This window comes from Pleurodeles waltl, chromosome 8, assembly GCF_031143425.1.
Source record: "Pleurodeles waltl isolate 20211129_DDA chromosome 8, aPleWal1.hap1.20221129, whole genome shotgun sequence".
NCBI classification, from domain to species: Eukaryota; Metazoa; Chordata; class Amphibia; order Caudata; family Salamandridae; genus Pleurodeles; species Pleurodeles waltl.
Genome location: NC_090447.1, coordinates 1,305,912,265 through 1,305,934,356, shown reverse-complemented (window position 1 = coordinate 1,305,934,356; position 22,092 = coordinate 1,305,912,265). Strand labels below are relative to the sequence as shown.

General features: G+C 45.1%; 1 protein-coding gene across 3 annotated transcripts in view; it reads left to right on the top strand.

Moving 5' to 3' along the window:
* Positions 1–22,092, top strand: part of ZMYM2 (zinc finger MYM-type containing 2) — an 851,515-nt gene that overhangs the window by 532,812 nt on the left and 296,611 nt on the right. The window lies entirely within an intron of this gene.

The window sequence follows — 22,092 nt, the reverse complement described above, 5'->3', positions numbered from 1 at the left end:
AAAGTCTTAGACCCCACCACTGATCCACCAGTGTAGGAGGCTGGCTCTGTATATACTATCTCAAAGTGAGAGATAGTGTGCACATAGTCCCCGTAGGGCTCCCCGTAGAGGTTGATAGTGGCAACATTAGATAATACTAATGGTCTATTTTGTGGTAGTGTGGTCGAGCAGTAGGCTTATCAGAGGGTAGTGTTAAGCATTTGTTGTACACTCACAGGCAATACATGAGGAACACACACTCAAAGACTTAACTCCAGTCCAATATGTTTTTTATATAGAAAAATATTATTTTCTTAATTTATTTTAGAACCACAAGATTAAAAATTCAAGTAAATACATAAATTGTAAGGTACTTGGCATAGGTAAGTATGGAACTTTGAATTAAAACAGTAATGTACACAGTTTTGTCAAAAATGTCAATAAGCTATTGTAAATGTGGACACTACAAAAATAAACAGTTCCCGGGGGGGGGGGGGGGGGGGGGGGGTTGTTAAGTTAGTCAGGTAAGTAAAGCACTTACAAGTTCAGTCTCCGGGGCATAGGCAGCCCACTGTTTGGGTTCATGTCAACCCCAATCACCCAACACCAGCAGCACAGGGCTGGTCAGGTGCAGAGGTCAAAGTAGGGCCCAAATAACATAGGTGCCTATGGAGACTAGGGGTGCTCCAGTTCCAGTCTTCTAGCAGGTAAGTACCTGCATCTTCAGGGAGCAGACCAGAGGGGTTTTGTAGAGCACTGGGGGCGGGAGGGGGAAGGGCACAAACAAGCACAAAAAATACACCCTCAGCGGCACAGGGGCGGCCGGGTGCAGTGTGCAAAGTAGGTGTCGGGGTTTGAGATAGGAATCAGTGGAGGGACCCGGGTGTCACTCTGGGGATGGAGGCAGGCCACAGGGGGGCATCTCGGGCCAGCCACCGACTGGGCAACGATGAGGGCCGCCTGCTGGTCACTCCTGCACTGGTAGTCGATTTCTCTAGGGCATTGAGCCTTTGAGGATCACCGCAAGATGTTACAGTTCATGCCGGAGGAGGTGTGAAGCCTCCGCCCAGTACAGGCTTTGTTCTTGGTCACACATTGCACAAAGGCACTCACCCGACGTGGCCAGAAACTCATCAGGATGTGGCAGGCTGGCAGGAACTGGTCAGCCTAACACTAGTAGTTGGGCTGGTATACAGGGGGCATCTCGAAGATGCCCTCCGTGTGCATTTCTCAATAAATCCCACACTGGCATCAGTGTGGATTTATTGTGCTGAGAAGTTTGATACCACACTTCCCAGATTTCAGTGGAGCCATTATGGAACTGTGGAGTTTGTAATTGACAGACTCCCAGACCATATACTCTTTATGGCTACACTGCACCTACAATGTCTAAGGTTTGGCTTAGACACTGTAGGGGCATTATGCCCATGCAACTATGCCCTCATATGTGGTATAGTTCACCCTGCCTTAGGACTGTAAGGCCTGCTGGAGGGGTGACTTACATAAGCCACAGGCAGTGAGAGGTGGGCATGGCACCCTGAGGGGGAGTGCCATGTCGACTTAGTCATTTTCTCCCCACCAGCACACACAAGCTGTGAGGCAGTGTGCACGTGCTGAGTGAGGGGTCTCCGGGGTGGCATAATACATGCTACAGCCCTTAGAGACCTTGCCTGGCCACAGGGCCCTTGGTAAAGTATCTAAGTGAAGTACCTTACATTTAAAGAGTTTAATGTAAATCTTGAATCTGTGGTTCTTAAACTAAGAAAATATTTTTTTCAATATAAAAACCTATTGGCCTGGACTAAGTCTTTGAGTGTGTGTTCCTCATTTATTGCATGTATGTGTACAACAAATGCTTAACACTACTCTCTGATAAGCCTACTGCTCGACCACACTACCACAAAATAGAGCATTAGAGTTATCTACTTTTGCCACTGTCTTACCTCTAAGGGGAACCCTTGGACTCTGTGCACACTATTTCTTACTTTGAAATAGTATATACAGAGCCAACTTCCTACAACTGGTATCAACAAAAAAGGCAAAAAGTTAGAGGGTAACTATGCCAAGGAAGGCATTTCCTTACAACAGGTTTTTTAGTGGCTGTTATTTCACTAAGGAGGATAAATAAAGTTACAGGCACTCACAGTATAACAACCCTTCATATCAATACACAGACACAGGGTAGTCATGAGAATTCACCCACTTTCCCTACCTAAGGGTATATCACCTTTTCACATGAATCAGTCTATCACACTGCTGTTACTTTTCCAGAAAACGTACAACACATCTGAGAGAGCCTTTCAAAAATTAGATGTCAGAAGGGCAGTTAAGTACTTCATGCAAAATACCAGAATGAACAGTCAGTCAGTTGTTTATAGAACATTCTACTAACACCCTAGGGACACCTGTATCTAAGAATACTTTTGCTAGATGGATTGTTTAAACTATTAAAATGTGTTATTCACTAGCTAATAAAAGCTTAAGTGAGAAACTGAAGGTGCATTCAACAAGGAAAAAAGGAGCTACTTTGGAATTTATGCCCATTTAAGAGATTTGTAGGGCAGCCATATGGTCCTCGGATGATAAGTTCACAAGGAAGGAGACAGTAGATTAAGCAGTACAAAAAAAAAAAAAAAAAACATTTGCTACCACTCCCATCTCTAACCTCCCCCAGGGAGGTTATACTGCTAAATAGTATGTACAAATCATATGAATATGGAAGATGTTCCATTCTGCAAAAGAAACAAAAAGTACTTACCTGCAATTATGGTTTGTAGCTTGAAACTCTTCTAGATTCACGTCATTCAAAGGAAACCCAAAATAATGAAAGAAAAAAATAAGAATCTAACATGGTGGGCATTGTCCAGGAGTATTGTGGGATTTCAGTCAACATCATAGAAGGGCTTTACCTATGACGACCCCCACTCAGTAAACCTCGGAAAAGGGTTTAAAAAAAAGAATAAATAAATAAACAAGACACTTCCAGAATCATACACTAGCTGCAGAACTGTTGAGAACATTTGAACCTAGAAGAGGTTCAAACAGTAATTGCAGGTATTTAACTGGTTGCTTAAAGCATAAATCGTACTTTAAGCTGATTTTCTGATGATTCTGCATGGTGCGGAGCGCTAAAGATCGAACTCATGATTTTTTAATCTTCATGTTGAATGTGTAGCTCTTCTAGTTCAGTCTTTAGCATGTGCAGTGCATTTATAGCTGTCAGGTCTGTTTGAGCAAGTTTTTAATGAGTATTGCTAAGCAGGTAAAAAGCGAAGAATTGGGAAACAATGCATTGGTTTTAGAGATTACAAGAAGATTTTGGTTCAAGATCAAATGTTTTGGTCTTTATCCATTAGGGTTCAGGCATAGAAGTGCAAGCTAGCAAGCATGATAATACTAATAAGGGCTTTGGCTCTCACGAATGGCAGGAGAGGGCAGATTGGCAGTTTTGGTGCAAATATTAATGACTCCAACCACAATATGGAATTAAGACATACTCCAAAGTTCGCAGCGGTGAGGGATAGATTTTTGTTTCCAGTTGAAAGAAAAATTGTTCATTCATAAAAGTGGAGTGCAGGAATCTTGTAAATAGTTTTCAACCATCCATTGACTGATGATGGTGAGGCATTCAAATATATAATTGTAGGTGAGATGTGAAGGTTGGGGAATTAGAAAGATATGTTTGTAATGTGTGTGGCTTGTAAATACTCATTCCCCCCCATAACTCATTGTGTATCCTTCTGATAGCTACTTAGGCATCAATGCCCCAGACACGGAGGGCCTCTATGTGTCCTATGGTGACCACACACTTCTCTTCTGCCCTTAACTGAAGCAAATTCAGACTGAAAGGAGGTGATGAAAAGTACCAACGTTGCCCCAGTACAATTCCAAATATCTATGAGTTCTGCCTCTTATTTCAGTCAAAGAAAACGGTGAAGTATGGAAGGGAAAGGTGCAGGGCTTATTGCAAGATTCACTAGCATGCATCCTCTGAGACTCCAGATAACTTTGACACTGAGCAGGATGTAGAGTCCTACCTATGAGGGAAACCAATAGCGCAGGAGACTCCCTGCCCCACATTCTGGCAATTCCAGCCCGTCAGACCTCTAGGAGAGAGAGTATGTTAAACCAGCACCAAAGACAACTCCCAAGGCTTTAAGTACACCACCTAGCCTGAAACCAATGCCTCCAAGAGCAATAGGCTCCATGCACAGTTAAAGCATGTTGCCTATCGGAGCCTGGCATTGAGCCCTGGGCAAGTATATAAAAGACTCCCAGCTCCAGTGCCCCTGCTGCTTTTGGGCTCCTGCTGGCACCAGGACAAGTCTACGGAACCGACCAGTGCTCCATTCAAGATGAACTTAACCCTAAGCAGAAGCATCTCATTTATCGCCCTGTCACAGGAAAGGTTTTGTTGAAGTCACATCAACCAAAGCCATCAGAGACATTACTCCGCAAGAGACGAGTTGCTTTCGAGTATGAACCTTTTTCAAAGCCTCCCTTTCTTGAACTAGAACAAAGAGAGACGGAGATAGGGAACAAGTCCTCTTCCCTTGCCTCCACCACCAGCTTCACCTCTACCGCCACATTCACCACCCACTCTGCCAGGACCTTTCCAGATATCTCCCGGATAAGTGAAAATAGAAGGTGACTGAAATAGTGAAGGAAGGTAAAGTTATTTACAGTACCTGCCTTCACTGAGTGCTCAATGCCGTGGAAACAGCTGATACACATTATTGCTGTTGTGTTCCTCCTAGGTTATCTCTGTACTCAAACTAGATATCAAGTAGCATCTCCTAAACCTCCTGTTAGGTAGAGAGCATCCCTTTGGTCCCCAGGTTGACAGGATGCTCTAAAAGATTAAAACTTAAACAGATTGTGAAATCTATTGGTGGCCTACAAACCTCCTCGATTAAAAGGTTCCTTTTGGAAGCAGCAGACCCTGGAGGACTAAATACGACCAGGCAAAGTCTTACCAAAGACAGTGGCAGGTCTTAGGCCAGTAAGCAGGTACAGGCTACACCAGGGGTGCTTATAGGGCCAATCTCAGAGATAAGGGCCGAGGTAGCTTCAGTAAATGAACCTCTACCTCAAAGCAGTGATGTGCCCTGTGTCTCCCCAAACACACATCATATGTCGGTGGAGACTGCACGATTTCCTCTCGCTGGAAGAAAGTCACTTCGGACCAGTGGGTGTTAGCTGTTTGCGGCAGCTACTGCCTACAAATTCTCACAACCCCTCTCTGCATCCCACCCCTCCTCCAGAAAGGTGCAATAGAAAGAGCCAATTGATTCCAACAAGGCAAGGGAGTTTATTCCCTCTATTTTCTCATTCAGAGAAAGCACAAGTCCCTCCAGCCCATTTTAGATCTTAGGCCTCTTAAGAAATACATTATATTGCAACATTACCATATGACAACCACACAGGATGACATCCCTTTTGGCAAGGTGATTACATGACAGTGCTCTACCTCAAGGATGCTGACTTTCACATACCCATTCACACCGCACACCACTGGTATCTTCATTTTGTGGTAAGTGGACATTACTTCCAATTCAAAATGCTTCTTTTCAGGGTACCTACGGCTTCAGGGGTACTCATGAATTGCCTCTTCAACAACATCGGAAAGCAACAATGCTCCACAGCTTGGGTTTCACTATAAATGCCACCAAATCCAAACACCAATCTCAACAGATCCAATCCTTCCTAGGCTCCCTGTTCATTGCAGTCACTGCTAAAGCCTAGCCCACCCAAGACGGAGTGCTACCATTCTAGCTGCTCCAGCCTGCTTTTTAGTCTCTGCAGAGCATGTGTATCTACAGGCTCAGATACTATGAATAGAAATTGTTACCCTTTAAGTATCTGTTTGCATCATGCATGCTGTGCTGTAGATTCCCATGGCCCCACCTGTAGTAGGCTTGCTCAGTGTATAGTGTACACCTATGGTGTGGCATCCTTTACTGCGACCAGGCAACACTTAATGATAATGTTTTGGTGCCTAGATAACGAGAGCACTCAAGAGTAGCTGTGGAGAGAAGCTCAGGCTTCTCAAGATGGGGTGTAAAGCACTTGCAGTACCACAGTAGTCAGTCTGTGATTGTCACACAAGAAAGAACCACACCAGGTGTTGCAAAAATAAAGTGTTCTTTATTACATCATTACTGCTATACAAACATTGGTATATCTCCACTTGGAGATATCTACACACAAAATATACACTTAGCAGCAAGCAGGAAAAGCATAGAAATACATGGGACCCTATTTGGGGGTGTGGGGGGGACAAACCATACACTAAGAAAGTGGTATAAGAATGGAGGTGCCCAACCAACGTAAGTGTGCTAGAATCCTGAGGGCCGGGGGAGTAAGGATTTACCAGAGATAAGTATCAGAAATCCCACAGGCGCTTGGGTGCAGAGTTATCATCTAGCCGGGTGTCCTGTAGGCTAACACACGACCGTCGCAGTTGGAAGTTTTAGGATTCAGGACGCTTGCCAGAGGAAACCAGTTTGCACAAAGCAGGTTGGATAGTACCCCCACCTGTAGATACCCATAAGCTTGGAGTACGTAAACCAAGGAGACCAGGTGCACAGGGGTGAAGTGACGTCAGAAACCTTGTTGAAGTCAGTGGGAGCCTCTGTTGTCCAGCTGCTGTTGCGACCCATGATCCAGGTCGGTGGAACCCAAAGGTGCATTCCAGATGTGAAGAACCTGAAAAAGAAGGGGACAGTGTCCAGACCACTGGGAGATATCCAGGCAGTGCAGGTAGGCAATACCCAACCCCCTAGTGGTGACGTTCCTGCAGGTTGGTGAAGGATGAAGTCCAGCTGCAGAGTCACAGGGGTGCAGGAAGATCCTTGAAGTAACCCACAAGCTGTCTCACGTCGATCGCCGAATTGCCGGAGGGTCAGAGGTCAGCTGGGCCACCAATAAGCACTGGCAAATGCAAACGCAGAGAAGATTGAAGGTTTTCGGGGACCAGCAAGGTCCACACGAGTCAACCCTTGGATGGGTGTCAGGGCTGGCCGTCAGCAAGAAGGAAAGGCAACAGGAATCGTTGGAGCCCCCATGAGTGACCCACTGGCAGCAGGCACAGGGAGTCGCAGAGAGGTATCAGCAGTACAAGAAAACTGAAGTCCCACGTCGGAGGAGCTGCAGAGTGGAAGCTGAACTCGGAGTTGCAGAGTGCTAGAGGCTGGGGCTTGAAGCTTGAATATCTACTGGAGAAAGAGCCACTATGATCACTATCTGCAGTGACCCACCTATCAGAGGAGGTCAGGGACGTCCTCTATCTGGCCTAACCAGTAAGATACTCCCAGGGGCCTCTGCACATCTTATTTCCAAGATGACAGACTCAGGTGACCACCTGACAGAGCTCTGTCCACCTCCCTTAGGGAGGAGCTGGACAGGGGGATGGTCACTCATCTATCAGTGGTTTCACGCCAGAGTGAGAACCAGGGGTTTGTGCACTGTTGCAAACCGGTTTATGCAAAGAGGGCACCAAATGTGCCCTTCAAAACATTCTGGGTCGCTGGGAGACCACCCCAGCTCAGTGACACCTAGTTCTAAAGGAAAGGAGGTCACACCTCCCTCCTACAGGAATCCCTTTGTTCTGCCTTCCCTGGCTCGAATTGGCTCATTAGCAGGAGGGCAGAACAGTGTCTGGGGTCTTCAGCAGCACGGGCTGGCAGGCAGACCCCGCAAGGCTGTAGAAGCAGAACTGGGGGTCCTCTAAGGAACTCCCAGAGTACATGGGATCATGCAACTAGCACTGGAATCGGTGTAGCTGCATGATTCCAACATGTTTGATACCAAACATGCCTACGTTCGGAGAAGCTATAATGTAGTTGGAGGAACTCATGTTAACCAGTGTCCACTATATACCTTAAGATGGTTTCCCTGCACTTACAAAGCTGAGGGAATGGAGTCTGGGTTTTGTAGGGGCAGCTCTGATCATGCAGGGGTGCCCTCACACTTAAGAACATGCGCCTTGCCCTTGGGTTGAAGGGCCTACCAGAGGGCTGGTCTTATATCTAAAGTGAAAGGTGCATGCACCATTTAACGCAGGGTGCAATGGCATGCCTGCAGACAGTTTTCATGAGCTCCCATGGGTGGCATAATGCATACTGCAGCCTATGGGAGACCCCTGGTGTACCAGTGCCCTGGGTACCTAAGTATCAAATACTAGGGACTTACACTGGTGCACCAGTATGCCAATTGTGGGTTGTAAAACTTACCAAACAACCACATTTAGAGGATAGAGCACAGACAATGGGGTTCTGGTTAGCAGGACCCCAGTTCACTACAGTCTGAACACAGTGACTTCAGGCAGAAAGTGGGGGTAACTATGTCAGAAATATTCCACTTTACTACATTGATAGTGAGGCCTGCTTTTTTCAAGGCCCCAGTACACTCCTGAGTTGGACCAGGTGATCCTGCCAGGTGGAGTTAAAGACAGCAGTATCAAGATATGCTGCACTAAAGTCTTCTAGGCCTGCCCAGAACTTCAGTCACCATCCTCTGGAATGTGGCAGGTGCATTTTTTTTTAAATCAAACGGCATCACTGTGAAGTGATAATGCCCACCAAGAGTGGAAAATGCAGTTTTAAGCTTAGCAGCATCATTCAATCTGATCTGCCAATAGCTTACAGTTAAATGAAAAGTGAGGCTGCAGCCAAAGTATCAATCCACTTATCTCCCCTGAGGATAGGATGGGCATGAGTCTTAATGACTGCATTGAGGCCTCTGTAGTCTACACTAAATCAAATCTCTCGCTGTCCGCCCTGGGAATGAGGTTTTTGCACAAGAACTACTGGACTATCCCAAGGGCTGTATGAAAGCTCTATAACCTCCAACTCCAGCATCTTTTGGACTTCTGCCTTCATGCAATCTCTGACACGGTCAGGCAGTCTGTAGATTTTCCTTTTTACTTGCAGCCTATCACCTGTGTCCACATCATATGCACACCAGGTTGGCTGACTGGGTGTCAGGGAAAACAGTTCAGAAAACTGACTGAGAACTTGTCTGCAGTCAGCTTGTTGTTCAGAGAGGCAATCTGCAAATACTACCCCATCCACTGAACCATCAACCGGCTTGTGGGAGAGAAGGTCAGGGAGAGGGTCACTGTCTGCTTCCTGCCCTTCATCAGTGGGCATGAGCAAGCTCATGTCAGCCCTGGCGAAATAAGGTTTTATGCGGTTCACATGAAGCACCCTGTGGGAGTTCCTTGTAGTGCCTAGATCAACCAAATAGGTGACCTCACTTTTCTTCCCCAGTATTGTGTGGGGGGCACTCCACTTGTCTTGCAGTGCTTTTTGGGCCACATGCTTCAGGACCCACACTTTGTCATGTTTTGTAGCTTTTGTCTAGCCTCAAGGATTTTGGTGGCCTTCTTTATGTATTATGCCGTGCAAGAACACAGGCCTAATACATAGTCAACAATGTCTTTTTAGGGGGTGTTTAAGAGGTTGCTCCCATCCTTTCACAAGACACAAAGGGACTTCTAACTGGATGCCCAAACAGAAGTTCAAATGGGCTGTAGCCCACTCCCTTCTGCGGAACTTCTCTGTAGTCAAAAAGAAGGCAAGGTAAAAGGGCATCCTATCTGTTTTTCTGAGAGTCCCATGAGCATACCTTTAAGAGTTTTGTTGATTTTATCAACCCACCCATTTCCTTGTAGATGATAATGAGTATTGAATTTGTAGGCAGGCACCAAATGTGCCCTTTTAAGCTGTCTGGTGGTGCTGAGAGGTCTCCCCAGCCCAGAGACACATTGTTCTAGGTGAGAGGAAGTCAGAACTTCCTCCTTCAGGAAACCCTTTGTTCTGCCTTCCCCTGTTCGAATTAGGCTCCGCAGCGGGGGGCAGAACAGTGCCTTGGGTCTGCAGTAGTACGGACTGGCAGGCAGACCCTGCAAGGCTGTAGAGGCAGAACTGAGGCATCCTCCAAGGAACCCACCTGAATATACAGGATCAAGCACTGGAATCGGCGTAGTTGCAGGATTCCAACATGTTTGATACCAAACATGCCTAGATTCAGAGAAGCCATTATGTAGTTGGAGATCTCGGGTTGACCAGTGCCCACTACATACCTTAAGATGGTTTCCACGCACTTGCAAAGCCCAGGAAATGGAGTGAGGGGTGCCCTCACACTTAGGACCATGCAGTATTCCCTTGGACTGAATGGCCTACCAGAAGGGTGACTTACAGTTTCCAAGTGCAGTGACCACGATATAAGGCAAGCTTTATGTCTGAAGTGAAAAGGTGCATGCACCATTTCACGCCTTCTCAGGGGTGTGGAATTTATTAAAATATCTACTTGTCCAGTGGACAGGTTGTTTCTCAAATCTACTTGTCCTGTAAAAAGATCTACTTGTCCCTTTGGTGCCATGTAGTGTGGCGACAAATTATGGCAGCAATCTCATTATGTAAGTGCTCTGAGAATAACCTCTCTGATTATGCCAGGGCTACTACCATAGTAGGGCTTGAATACTTGCAGTTTCAATCCCTACTGTAGCAATTTCCTTATTTTGCCACCTTTCTGCAGATCTGCATACTGGGGCTGGAGGAAGCAGTAAGCAATAGTTCTAAGGCTGGAATGCCTTTGAGTCTGCAAACCTACTAACCTGCATGTTTTAAAGATTTTTACCAGCTTCTCTCTAATATTTTCCCATAATAAGAAAGATTGGACATTTACTCCTGACAATGGCAGAATTAGAACTTCTTCCAGGGTTGGGAAGAAAGTGGCTGGAGGGAAAATGAACTTGCAAATGCTCAATAGATTTTTACATGAGCAAATCTACACATTGTATTTACCCATGCTAAAATACAGTTCACAAATATTTTATAGGGTAAGACATATACCATGGGTGCACTTTTGTGACTTTCTTTAAGAATTTGGGGCCACATGTAGGTAGGTTCAGATTTGTAGGATGGTGTCCCTGACACCATCTGTGATTCGCAAGGGCTTCGCAAATGCCCACCTCATGAATAATCATGAGGTGGGTCGCAATTTGCGACCCCCTCGCGAATGGCGGCCCTCACAGGGATGGTGGCCTGCTGGAGACTTCAGACCACCATGTCTGTGACTGCTTTTCAATAAAGCAGTTTTTTTTTTGTAATGCAGCCCGTTTCCTTAAAGGAAAACGAGATGCATAACAAAAATGAAACATTTTCGTTTCATTTTTTCAGAGCAGGCAGTGGTCCACAGGACCACTGCCTGCTCTGAAAAAATGTTTACAGTGACATTCACAATGGGTAAGGGGTCCCATGGGGATCCCTTCCCTTTTGTGAAAGTGTTAGCACCCATTTGAAATGGGTGCAAACTGCGATTGGTTTGCGCCCGCGTTCGCGGTCACAAAACAATCCTACATTGCACTGCGAGTCGCAATTAGGAAGGGAACACCCCTTACTAATTGCGAGTCGCAAACCTGTTTTGCGATTCGGTAACCAGGTTACCGAATCACAAAACTGGGTTTGTGCATCGCAGTGTGCTTTTTGCATGTCGCAAACAGCGAAAGTCGCTGTTTGCGACATGCAAAAAGCTACCTACATGTGGGTCTTGGTCCCTAATTAGGTCTGGTGTTAACAAAGACATTTTGTTTTTATTAAACTTCTATTTCTCTCTCTTTCGGCCGGCTTTACTGTGAGTGATCGCATTCTGCTCTTCCACAAGGAGCATATTGCCACACAAAGTAGTTTTGTTCAGTGTCAGGAACTACAGTGGCAATCAGTGATGTAACTAAACTGGAGGGTGCCCCTTTGTAAAGAACATGGAGGAGCCCCTCTCCAGACTCACTCAGGGCAGGTGCTGTGCTGAAGGGGCCCCCAGGAGGGCGGCTGCGGGCCTTTGTTATGCCGCTGGTGTGCTTTTAGAGAGTTCAAAAAACTTTTTTGGGGTGGTTTGCCCGTGTTTGTTACAATGTTGAGGGCCTGGTAGCTCCCACAACAATAAAGTGTTACAAAAGCCATGTCAAAACAAGACACGCATTGATGAAACTAAAAGACTTATAAAAATATGTCAGATCAGTTGGCTTTGTCAGTGTTTGTTTATTTTCATGCTTCCCATAATCGTGTTGAAAATGGTTACACTGATTTTCCATTAGAAATATTTTTGGGAAATACTAGCATGCATCAACACATTTTACTAAATGACACTTCATTTGCATATAATCAGAGAGCATTCTGGGAGCATTATACTTATAGCCTAAACTTTTCAAACATGTGTATACATGTTTTTTTTTTTTTGGTACTGGAACCAACGTCAGTAGTGAAGTGTGACCTTAAAACATTTATTTACAGCACTCACCCTAATAATGAAGGCTTTCAAATAATGAACCGTAAATACAAGTTCGAACAGCATTATCTTTAGGAAACACATTACCTCAACTGCAGAGAGTTCCACTCTCTGTAATCAGGCAGCCAAAGGGTTTGTGCTGCAGGGGGTTGGGCCTACTTGTCCCAAGGACAAAGTAAACATAAAAACTTGTTGCCCTTGACCCCAAACAAGATGTCCCGGGCGTCGGGCGATAGGAATTCCACATCCCTGCCTTCTGCAGACAGAGTTTGCATGGGTTCCCATGGGTGGCATAATACATGCTGCCGCTCATGGGAGACCTCTGGTGCACCAATGCCCTGGGTACCAAAGTACTGTTGTGTAGCCATTTTAGTTATAGTTTCATACACATTATTTTAGCAAACTAAGCCTGCCGCTGTGCACTTTAACCTAGATATATTTTATTCAGCTTTGTTTTAATATTTTAACAATAGCCACATTTGCGGTCTTGTTTTATTTTCTCTATCTAGCGGTTCTTTGCCTAGGCCAGCACTGCGTTCTTAAACAAGACATTTCTTTCACTCTATGCTTTTCTCAAGGCTTCAGTAAGATAGGTTGCCAGCAAAAGTGGTACACTTTGTCTCTAATGTTCATAGAAACACACACACTTTGACGTGGGGATCCTTTCTTGGAACATCAGCTGTTTTACTATAAAAGCACTACTTTGACCCATGTACATTAGAGTGAGATTCCAGCCAGATGACTCAGACTGTATGCTGATTGCTGAGTGATTTGCTGCAGCTGCCTATTTATACTACACGCCTCTTACTCAGGTATGAGGGATGATGTCTTCCCAGGGGAACCTTAAGTGCAGAATTAGAGCTTTACATGCTGTGCTCTAATATAGCCTAGGTAGGAGCTATTTTTAATGATCTTAGTGACAATATAGTAGCGTTATTTTTATGGTTCACTCTCCTTGTCTCAATTTTAATCTTATCATGCTTCATCGTCATAGTTATTGCAATTCATGCTTTATTATCTAAGATGCAGTTACTTCAATAAAAGCTTATTGAACTATACTCTGCCTCTGATTGTCCTTGCATATGTGAGACTAATGTAACTGAGAGAAACAGATGAGATCTGAGTGACCACAAATTCCCAGAGGAGTCATTTGTGCCATGTGCCAGTTGCCCAATCATCCCTGCTCTTGGGTAGAGATGAGGCACTGCTAGCTAACTGGAACAAAACCCAGATTAGGCAAACAGGTTTCACCTGTTGTGGGTTCATACTCAGTCCCTTCAAAGTGCAAGTGATTCTGCTGCCCGAATCCAGTAGTCTCATTCGGATAATGAGAGCCTACGTGACATGGTGTTGCCAACGTTTGGTCAGGCACTAATCTTCGGGTCCTCCTGAATATCTGTGTCTCACTACATGCAAAGACTCCTCAGTACTATTTACGGAGACGTCCGTGGTATTGAGGATTTTCCTCCCCAGCTAAGTAGGAGAGTACCTAACTAACGCTGTAGGTTGTTCAAGCTTGAACTCTAAAAGGATAATCCCCATTTGGTGTGCTTATCTCTGAACAAAATTAACCATTCTTCATGGCCAGCCAGCAATAGGTAGCAATTGCTGTCAATATGCGACCACCCCTTTCTTGCACATCTATTGGCACATGGCCTAACGACCCTGGGGGGGGTCCTGTTACATTTGTTGTTGAGGCTCATCCAGCCTACAGAACAGAAATTTTCTATTCTTGGTTCACATTTCCAGCAGCTGATGGGAACACAAATACATTTCACCACTACACACCTGCAAACATCACTGCACAATATAGAGCATATGCAAATCTAGAAATACCTCTGTCTTATCAAGAACATAATAGTTGGCTTGATGGCGCCCTACCACATACAATCGTACATGTTAGGTCCTCTAAGTAATGATAGTCCTACCTGGCCTTTATTGGCCACATATACACCGCACCCTCCTGCAGCAACCTTGACGGTAGCTGAAGTCTGGCGCTTTAATGCTGAACGTACAGCAGTATACAGACGATTAGTACAGTTTGTAATGCAAACATTAAATACAAACCAAGCATGTGCTGCCCAGGCACAACCACATGCAGTAACTCCAGGCATTAATCCTGCGACTGTACATTAGATCATGCGTAAAGTACCCGCCAAACGAAAAGAGATTCTGTTTTGCTTAGCTCAAAAAATAAATGCACTGGAAACAGTATTTCCCCATACAGGACCTCAGGGTAAGCATAGAATATTAACTTTGTGCTTGCCATTTAGAATGGTTCCCACAGTAGATAACTGCAAGACTTGGGGCACGGTATTTGCCACGCTCTATACTACCGCACATGGCACACCCAATTTATCGGAGATGTTAAAACAAATTCAAGATGAATACGGGGCTGCCCAGTCCTGGACTTGAGGATGCAACTTATGAGCAATTTTGCCAGTGTATCTTCCATTATACTGAGTAACCTTAAAGGTGATGCAGTTGCACTAGCAGTGCTCATGCGTCTCTGGGATGTTCCTCCACAGGATCAAGAACATGAGCTGCCAAAAATTAACACGGAGACCTACTCTACAGTAGTATTGGTCGAGATAGTCTTGGGACCAGACCCACAAAACCACAGTTTCAGGTTAAAGCTAATAAAGATTCTACCAAGCAAGCTCCTGAGGGTTCTAAGAAATGCTGGGATAAGAAACAACAAACACCTAAAAAAGAAAGGGGAGAATCTCCGCATATGGAGACCCCACAGAATAGATATGATCTCAGAAATAGAGATAATATTAAAAACGCCTGACAGATATCAATATACTGATACACGGCAATCTTGTTCCTTTCAGGGCTTACCGGAAAAATGCAGTGAGAGAGGTGGGAGGTCAGAGTGAAGAATAGAGTACGTGAAACCGAGACGGGAATCCCAACGCTCTACAGAAGTTTCTGTTAAAAAATAAGAGAAACTTACCCAACAAAAACCCCAATTCAAAAAGAAAAAAGTGGAGGCAGGTGCTATTTGTCATGCCACTCGAAAAGAGGGCTCTATTGAAGAACAAGACGTGGGCATTAGCGCTGCTATGCAGCGAGGCAGAGGTCACAATATTTTGCCGGAATCTTCAAGAGCATCTGGAGGTGAAAGCAACTGATGACTTCTTACAAGTTGAAACTGCGACATGCGTGTCTCCACGCCTGATAGGGTGTACAAAGTAACGTTACAGTTAGAAGGAGACATTGAAGGCACAATAGATGCAATTTTTCACGACCGTGTCGTAAACATATATGATATTCTACTAGCCGAAAGGGATTGGCCACCTGAATTTCTCCGTACTTGCCCATCTGGGGAAGATGTTATCAAACCTTCTTTTTTGCCTCTTCTTCCCGATGAGCTGGCAGAATCCTACACCATCGATTGGGCATTGGTGCAGGCACCCGCGTTATCTCGCAACCACGCAGGGTGGGATAAAGATTCCCCCTATCATGTAATTCCTATTAAGAACCTACACCAACCTCAACCACAGTATCCAATAGAACATGATGCTAGCGCACCCGTGAGGGAAATCCTCACACAACTGGAGTACCAGGGCGTGATCAAACCCTGTGTCTCACCAGTGAATAATCCTTTATTCCCTGTAGCTAAACTGGACCATTCGTACAGACTAGTCTTAGATTAGAGACTCTTAAACAGTAATACACGCACATATGCTATACAAATCTCTCACAGCACAGCACTTATGAACAACAAAGTGGGCAAAATATACAAAACAACACTGGATATATCCAGTGGTTTAGTCTGCCAAAATATAGTGCCTGAGAGTAGAGACCTAACAAGTTTCAGTGCACTAGGCTCCCAGAAAAATTCTGTAGTTTACCACAGGGGTACAAGAACAGTCCAGGACTGCTTGCGGCTCGTGTGACTTCAATATTACACGACATTGATCCTGAAGCATTGTCCTATGTAGATGATATTTATCTCATGGATGATGAATTACTGCAACATCTATGACGGTTAGCCCGCATTGTTGTGGGATTTGCCAAATTCGGCTATAAATTCAACTTCAAGAAAACAAAAATAGCCTTCCTTAACGTCCTGTTTTTGGGATACGAGCTATCAAGTGAAGGAAAGAGCCTAGCGCCACAATTCTTGGAAAAAATGCGCACAGTTACAGCCTCCAAATACCATTAAAAAAAACTCCAGTCCCAATTGGGTTTTCTAAATGTTGGCAGAACTTACATTCCAGGTTACGCATCACGCATAAAACCCTGATATGACTTAATAAGTCCTGACTTTTCCAATCAATTTTGGACAGTCAAACCCACATACTTTCTCAGAGCTTTGCAAACAGACATGCTTGCAGCACAACATCTACACACAAGGGACACTCCAAAACATCTGGTCATCAGAGTAATCGCTGGTGCCATTGTTTTCACCTATGTAACTTTAAATGAGGGTGAGATGTTCCCGATTGCATTCAAATCACATTTGTATTCAGCAGCATAGCAAGGCTTTGCTCCCACTGGGAAAATTCTCACTGCATTTCAGATGGCTGTCTTTAAAGAAAGACCACTGGCCCAGGGGAAATGCATTATTGTCCTATCTCCAATTCCAATCCTTGAGGCTGTTACCAAAGCCAGCGTTCCAAATGCTAAAGCATTACATCCGCGTTGGATTCAATGCGCAAAGTCTTTGACAGCCACTGATGTCGACTGCATTTTTGACCCAAAGTTACAAACTCAAGAATTTTTGCAATATGAACTAGAATACGCAGTTCCGACAAATACATTGCCTTTTGATCAATATCAAAGAGTCTTTTACACCGATGGCTCAGCAAAACCTGCAATAAGCACGAAGCATCAATACTCCGCTGCTTGTGCAGTCGTAAGCATCTATATGGAGGGTAATAATTTCTGTCCATAACATACGTTCACGCTAACCCTAGGGGCTTGCACTGCACAACTGGTGGAGCCAAAGGCTCTAGTAATGGCACTGGAACATACGGATCCTGCACAGCTAACAATGATTGTCTGAGATTTGTACTATTGTGCCCAGTCCTTCAACGAATATCTGCATTGCTGGCGCCAGAATGGGTTCAGAGATTGCAAAGGTAACACCATCAAACACAGACTTCTGTGGGGGAAAGTAGCGGATCTGAAGGAAACGCTACCAAATGTCCATGTGGTACATACGGACGCCAGTGCGTTGGAAAACACGTTGCTGGAAATAGATTGGCTGATAAAGCAGCCAAATCAGCAGTAGCTACGGCTTCTGTTGCTGCAGTAACTCGTTCTAGAACGAAACTGGACAATGACATGGGCTACCGTGAAATCCACGGCTGAAGGCGTGCCCTTCCAAAGGCATTTCCTGCTAAATATTCCTACCACATGGGAGGCTTTCTTGACGCAGAAGTAAAAATACCAGACATGAGAGTTCGAGTAATTCCCAATAAAGACCTAAGACCAGAGTTGATTAAAGAAGCGCATGAGGGGGTAGCCCTCGCCCACGCTGGTGTGGCAGCTACAGTATCATTTTTTTGCAAGGACGTTATTGGTGGCCAGGTCTATACAAACAGACCAAGCAGTGTATGTACTTTGTTGTGACTTCTGCCAACAAATTAAGGTGCCCACTACGGACGTCCCTCCTAATTTCAAACAGACCATTGCAATGTGTGTACTTGGACCATTGCAGTCCCCTAACACCGGACAGTGCATACAAAAACATCTTGGTCACTGTTGACTCCTGCTTCACATTTCTAAGAGTGTGGCCACAATGCTCAGCTGATGCTCGGACTGTTATTAAAGATTTGCAAGTCTTTATCGGCACATATGCAGTTGCGGCTTTCCACTCGGTCCAGGGCCCTGCTTTCGCCTCAAGTGCATTCAGGGACGCCATGGCTTCGTTAGTGGTCCCACTCCATTACTCGTCTCCATTTCATCACCAGGGAAATAGCGTCAAGGAGCGACGAAACTGAGATTTTTAAAGCAATCCTTAACAGTCAGGGTATTAGGTACGGGTCGTAGTTGGCTTAATCACCTGTATGGAGTCCAGAGAGTACTTAATAATCTGCCTAGAAGGTCCCTTGGGGGTCGTTCTTCATACAAGTGCCTGTTTGGAACTCAAATGTATATTCCAGATCTTGATGGTCCTGACGTGGAGGCGACAGAAACACCTTTTGACATAAATGTGTCACTGTCTTGCTGGAATTACAACAGTTCCGTGACGACAACGCTTCTACCAGTGCTGCCTCTGTAGGAATTAAGGATGTACCAATAATACCAACAGACTGGATTCCAATGGTTGGGGATCTAGTGTGTGAAAAAGTTGCTGTGAAACAGGCGTTTGGTCCTTCTTATCATGCACCAGTCCCAGTCCTTGGAATACACTGTACCAGAACTGTCATTCTACCACAGTTGCATGGTGCTAAAGAAAGCTGCTGTGTCTCAATCGACAATGTAAAGTTACACTATGTGGCCGATCCTGCACAGCATACCAAGAGGAGCAATCAGTAGTTCCCGAGTCCCTCTCACTACTGATCAAGATGTCCCTCTACAAGTTTTGAGCAGCAACGCTGACACCTCTCTGACCTTGCAGAGGGTGAAAAATGATCTTGCCTTAGCTCCTCTAACATCTATTACAACAAACAGCACAGAAATTGCTGATATTTGATTCAACTTCTACACAGACGGATGGCATCATTTACAGTGAACCACCGCGGGAGACCCCTACCAGTTCTCCTCTTTCAAATACGGCTCCAGTTTTTGAATGTACTGCTTCTGGATACTTTGCTGACATTAATGACACCTTTTCAGACTCATTTACCTCTTCTACATCTGAACTGCCAAAAACACGTAAGCTGATAAATTGGCTTAAAACAAATTACTTTATTTTCCCGTGGAACTATCTGCGGCTTTCCTTGACTATACTGGTTTTCCTCCTTTGGATTGGCTTTGTTATTACATTCTTCATTAATACATGGTCATTACCTTCCTGAACGACCAAAAGTTGAACTGGTGGATGAGATCCTAAAACCTCATTTCTCTTCTCTTAAGGTCCGTAGAGACTTGTCTTACGTGAACATTTCTGCAATACCAATTCCTGATGGGATTGTTTGGGATAAAGTCACATTATATATACACGGCCCGACAGAGGTCATTCAAATACCATATGTGTTTAAAATTTCCATGAAAGATGTAATATTACCTGGAGTTGTTTCTGATGACTGGGATGTGAAAACAGAGGTGATTCTTTGATGACTGAATTGCAGTATTATATTGAAAGTGGGGATGTTTATCAATCCAAAGAGAATTATGGTGACATGTTTTGCTGCAATTATTATGGACACCATTTCATTCACAGAGCAAGTACCCCAATAACTATTTTTAACTACACACAATGGGAACATTGTCCAACTCCACCACAAGGGAGCTCTAAAACATATTCTGAAAAATGTGCATATTTTTCTGGTGACAATGTTAAAAATGCTGAGTCGTATTATTTCAAATTGGTTGCCAAAGAGGGTCCCTAATGTCTGCATTGTGTATTGTGCCACCTCAAGGGATCCCTCACCTATCTCATGCAGACTGTGTGTCTTGGTGCAAACAAAAGTGAAAACCCGACAGGACACACATCCCTGTGTGACATGCCTGCAGACACTCCAGGCAGTATAGGTAAGTCACCCATATAACAGGCCTTACAACCCTAAGGCAGGGTGCACTATACTACATGTGCGTGAGCAAATATGCCCCTGTGCTGGCCAGTTCAATTACTGTTCGTACAAGTGACCAGGTAAGCCATTTTAAGTACATGTGCTGGACACTGGTAAAAACGAGTTCCCCATCTACATGATGGCTTCACTGAAACAAAAGATGTCTGTTATCAAACATCTTGTATTAATAAACCCACTCGGATTCCATTGATGGATTTAATAAATACATGCACCTAGAGGACACCCTACATCTGCTCCCTCAAAACCTACCTACTACCTGTGTGGTGGCTGGCTGGCTGGTTCTGACCAGCCTGCAACCACAGGTGTGTTTCTGACCCCCAGGGGTGAGAGCCCATGATCTAGGGCTGTTAGGAACAAAGGGGTGTTATACACCCCTTCCAACAGGATGACCTGTAAACTAGTATTCCAAGTCAGGGGGCTTCAAAGAGGCCACCGCCTTTGGTATGGAAATCTGGCTTCCCTCCGCGGTGAGTGGATGTCCATCCCATGGACCAGGGTCCATTTGGTACATGGACAGGTGGGACAATTAGTAGTCAGAAAAGCGTGTCCTCCCTCGGGCTAGTTCCACCACCTAAGGTAGGCTGCCTGATGTGGATGCAAAATTTAAAAGTCTGCCATCCTGGTGATGGCAGAATTAGGAACTGTGGACCAGGGTTATGCTCACTTCCTGCAGGAAGTGGTCATAAAGGGGGCGTAGAGACCATGGTGGTATGTAGCCCATTGGCTATTACCCTACACTCCCCTAAACTCTTTTAATCTAGTGTTATGGGGAGCCCCTGGCACCAGGAAATCAGATCCTGTTGACATGAAAGAAGAAGACGGACACTGAAGAGTCACATAAGCAAGAATAGAAGACCAGCAACTGACTTGGCGCCAACTTTGTTTGGGGAGGGGTTGCCAAAGACCTGCAGCTACCTGTGCCTCCAAAAGCGTGGGAGAACTGCCAGCTTTCACTCGAAACCCAGGGACTCCTGTGGTGTGGCGGAGCTGCTCCCCTGCAGGTACCCCAAAAGAGCTGTGTGGACTCCAGACCGCCAAAAACCTGATACCAGAAACCACCACTGCACCTGTGCACCCTAGCCCAAATTGGGCAGTGGTGCCAGCATGGTTTCCAGATCCATTTGCCAACTGTGGACTTCCTGATGCTGCCTGTAGCCTCTTTGTGCAGCCTCCCTCTGCCACAAGTGCCTCCGGTGACAAAAACGTGATGCCTCGGGACACCTCTTCACTCGGCTGCCCAGGCTGGAGGAGAAGAGGAGCAAAGGTGTCCCCATGTCCCTGAGCATCGTGAGACGTGAGCCCCTTGTTGGTTCAGCCAGACTTGTCCCCCAGTCCCAGCCTGCAGCCTCTTTTTGACTGGACCGATTCCCTTTGGCTTCAACGGGGCGCCCAACGCTGACTTGCACCCGGCTGCCCTAGTGCTGCCTGAGGTGAACTGTTAGATGCGGTCTTGGACCCTGCCCCCTACTCAACTTAAGTCCGGATTATTGGCCCTGTAGGTCACTGAAAAGTACCTGTATGCAGCATACTCCTTTCCTCCATGGGATGACATTACCGCTTTAGATTTTTCAAACCTGTAAAAATTCTTAACTCAAAACTTACTCACCTCATCACGATGATCTTGGTCCCTAACATTATATAAAGATAAGTGTTATTTTTATAAATTGGTGTGGATCTCCTTATTGAGTGGTGTGTATCATTTAACTGTGTGCACTAAGCAGATGTCTATCACTCCTTTCTGATGAGCCTAAGGCTGCTTGACCACATTACCCCCTAGGAGAGTACCTTAGAAATGCTAGAGCAAGCTCCTGTGCCCACTTATAGGGATACCTGGACTCTTTGCACTGTATACCTTTTTTTGGTATTCTATATAAAGTGCCAGCTTCCTAGAGGCATTACTGTCAATCAGAAAAAATAGTACAGTGCCACCACTGATTAATGTATAAGACCAGTATATGAACAGTAGTACCATGTTGACTAGCGGTTCATCCTTAGTGCACATCTGAAGGCCACAGACCTGGCTTCTGAATTTCAGAACTATGGTGAAAACCATAGGCATGGCACACATGCATGATTGTTGTATGTGCTGCCAAGAAATATCTGAATGCCA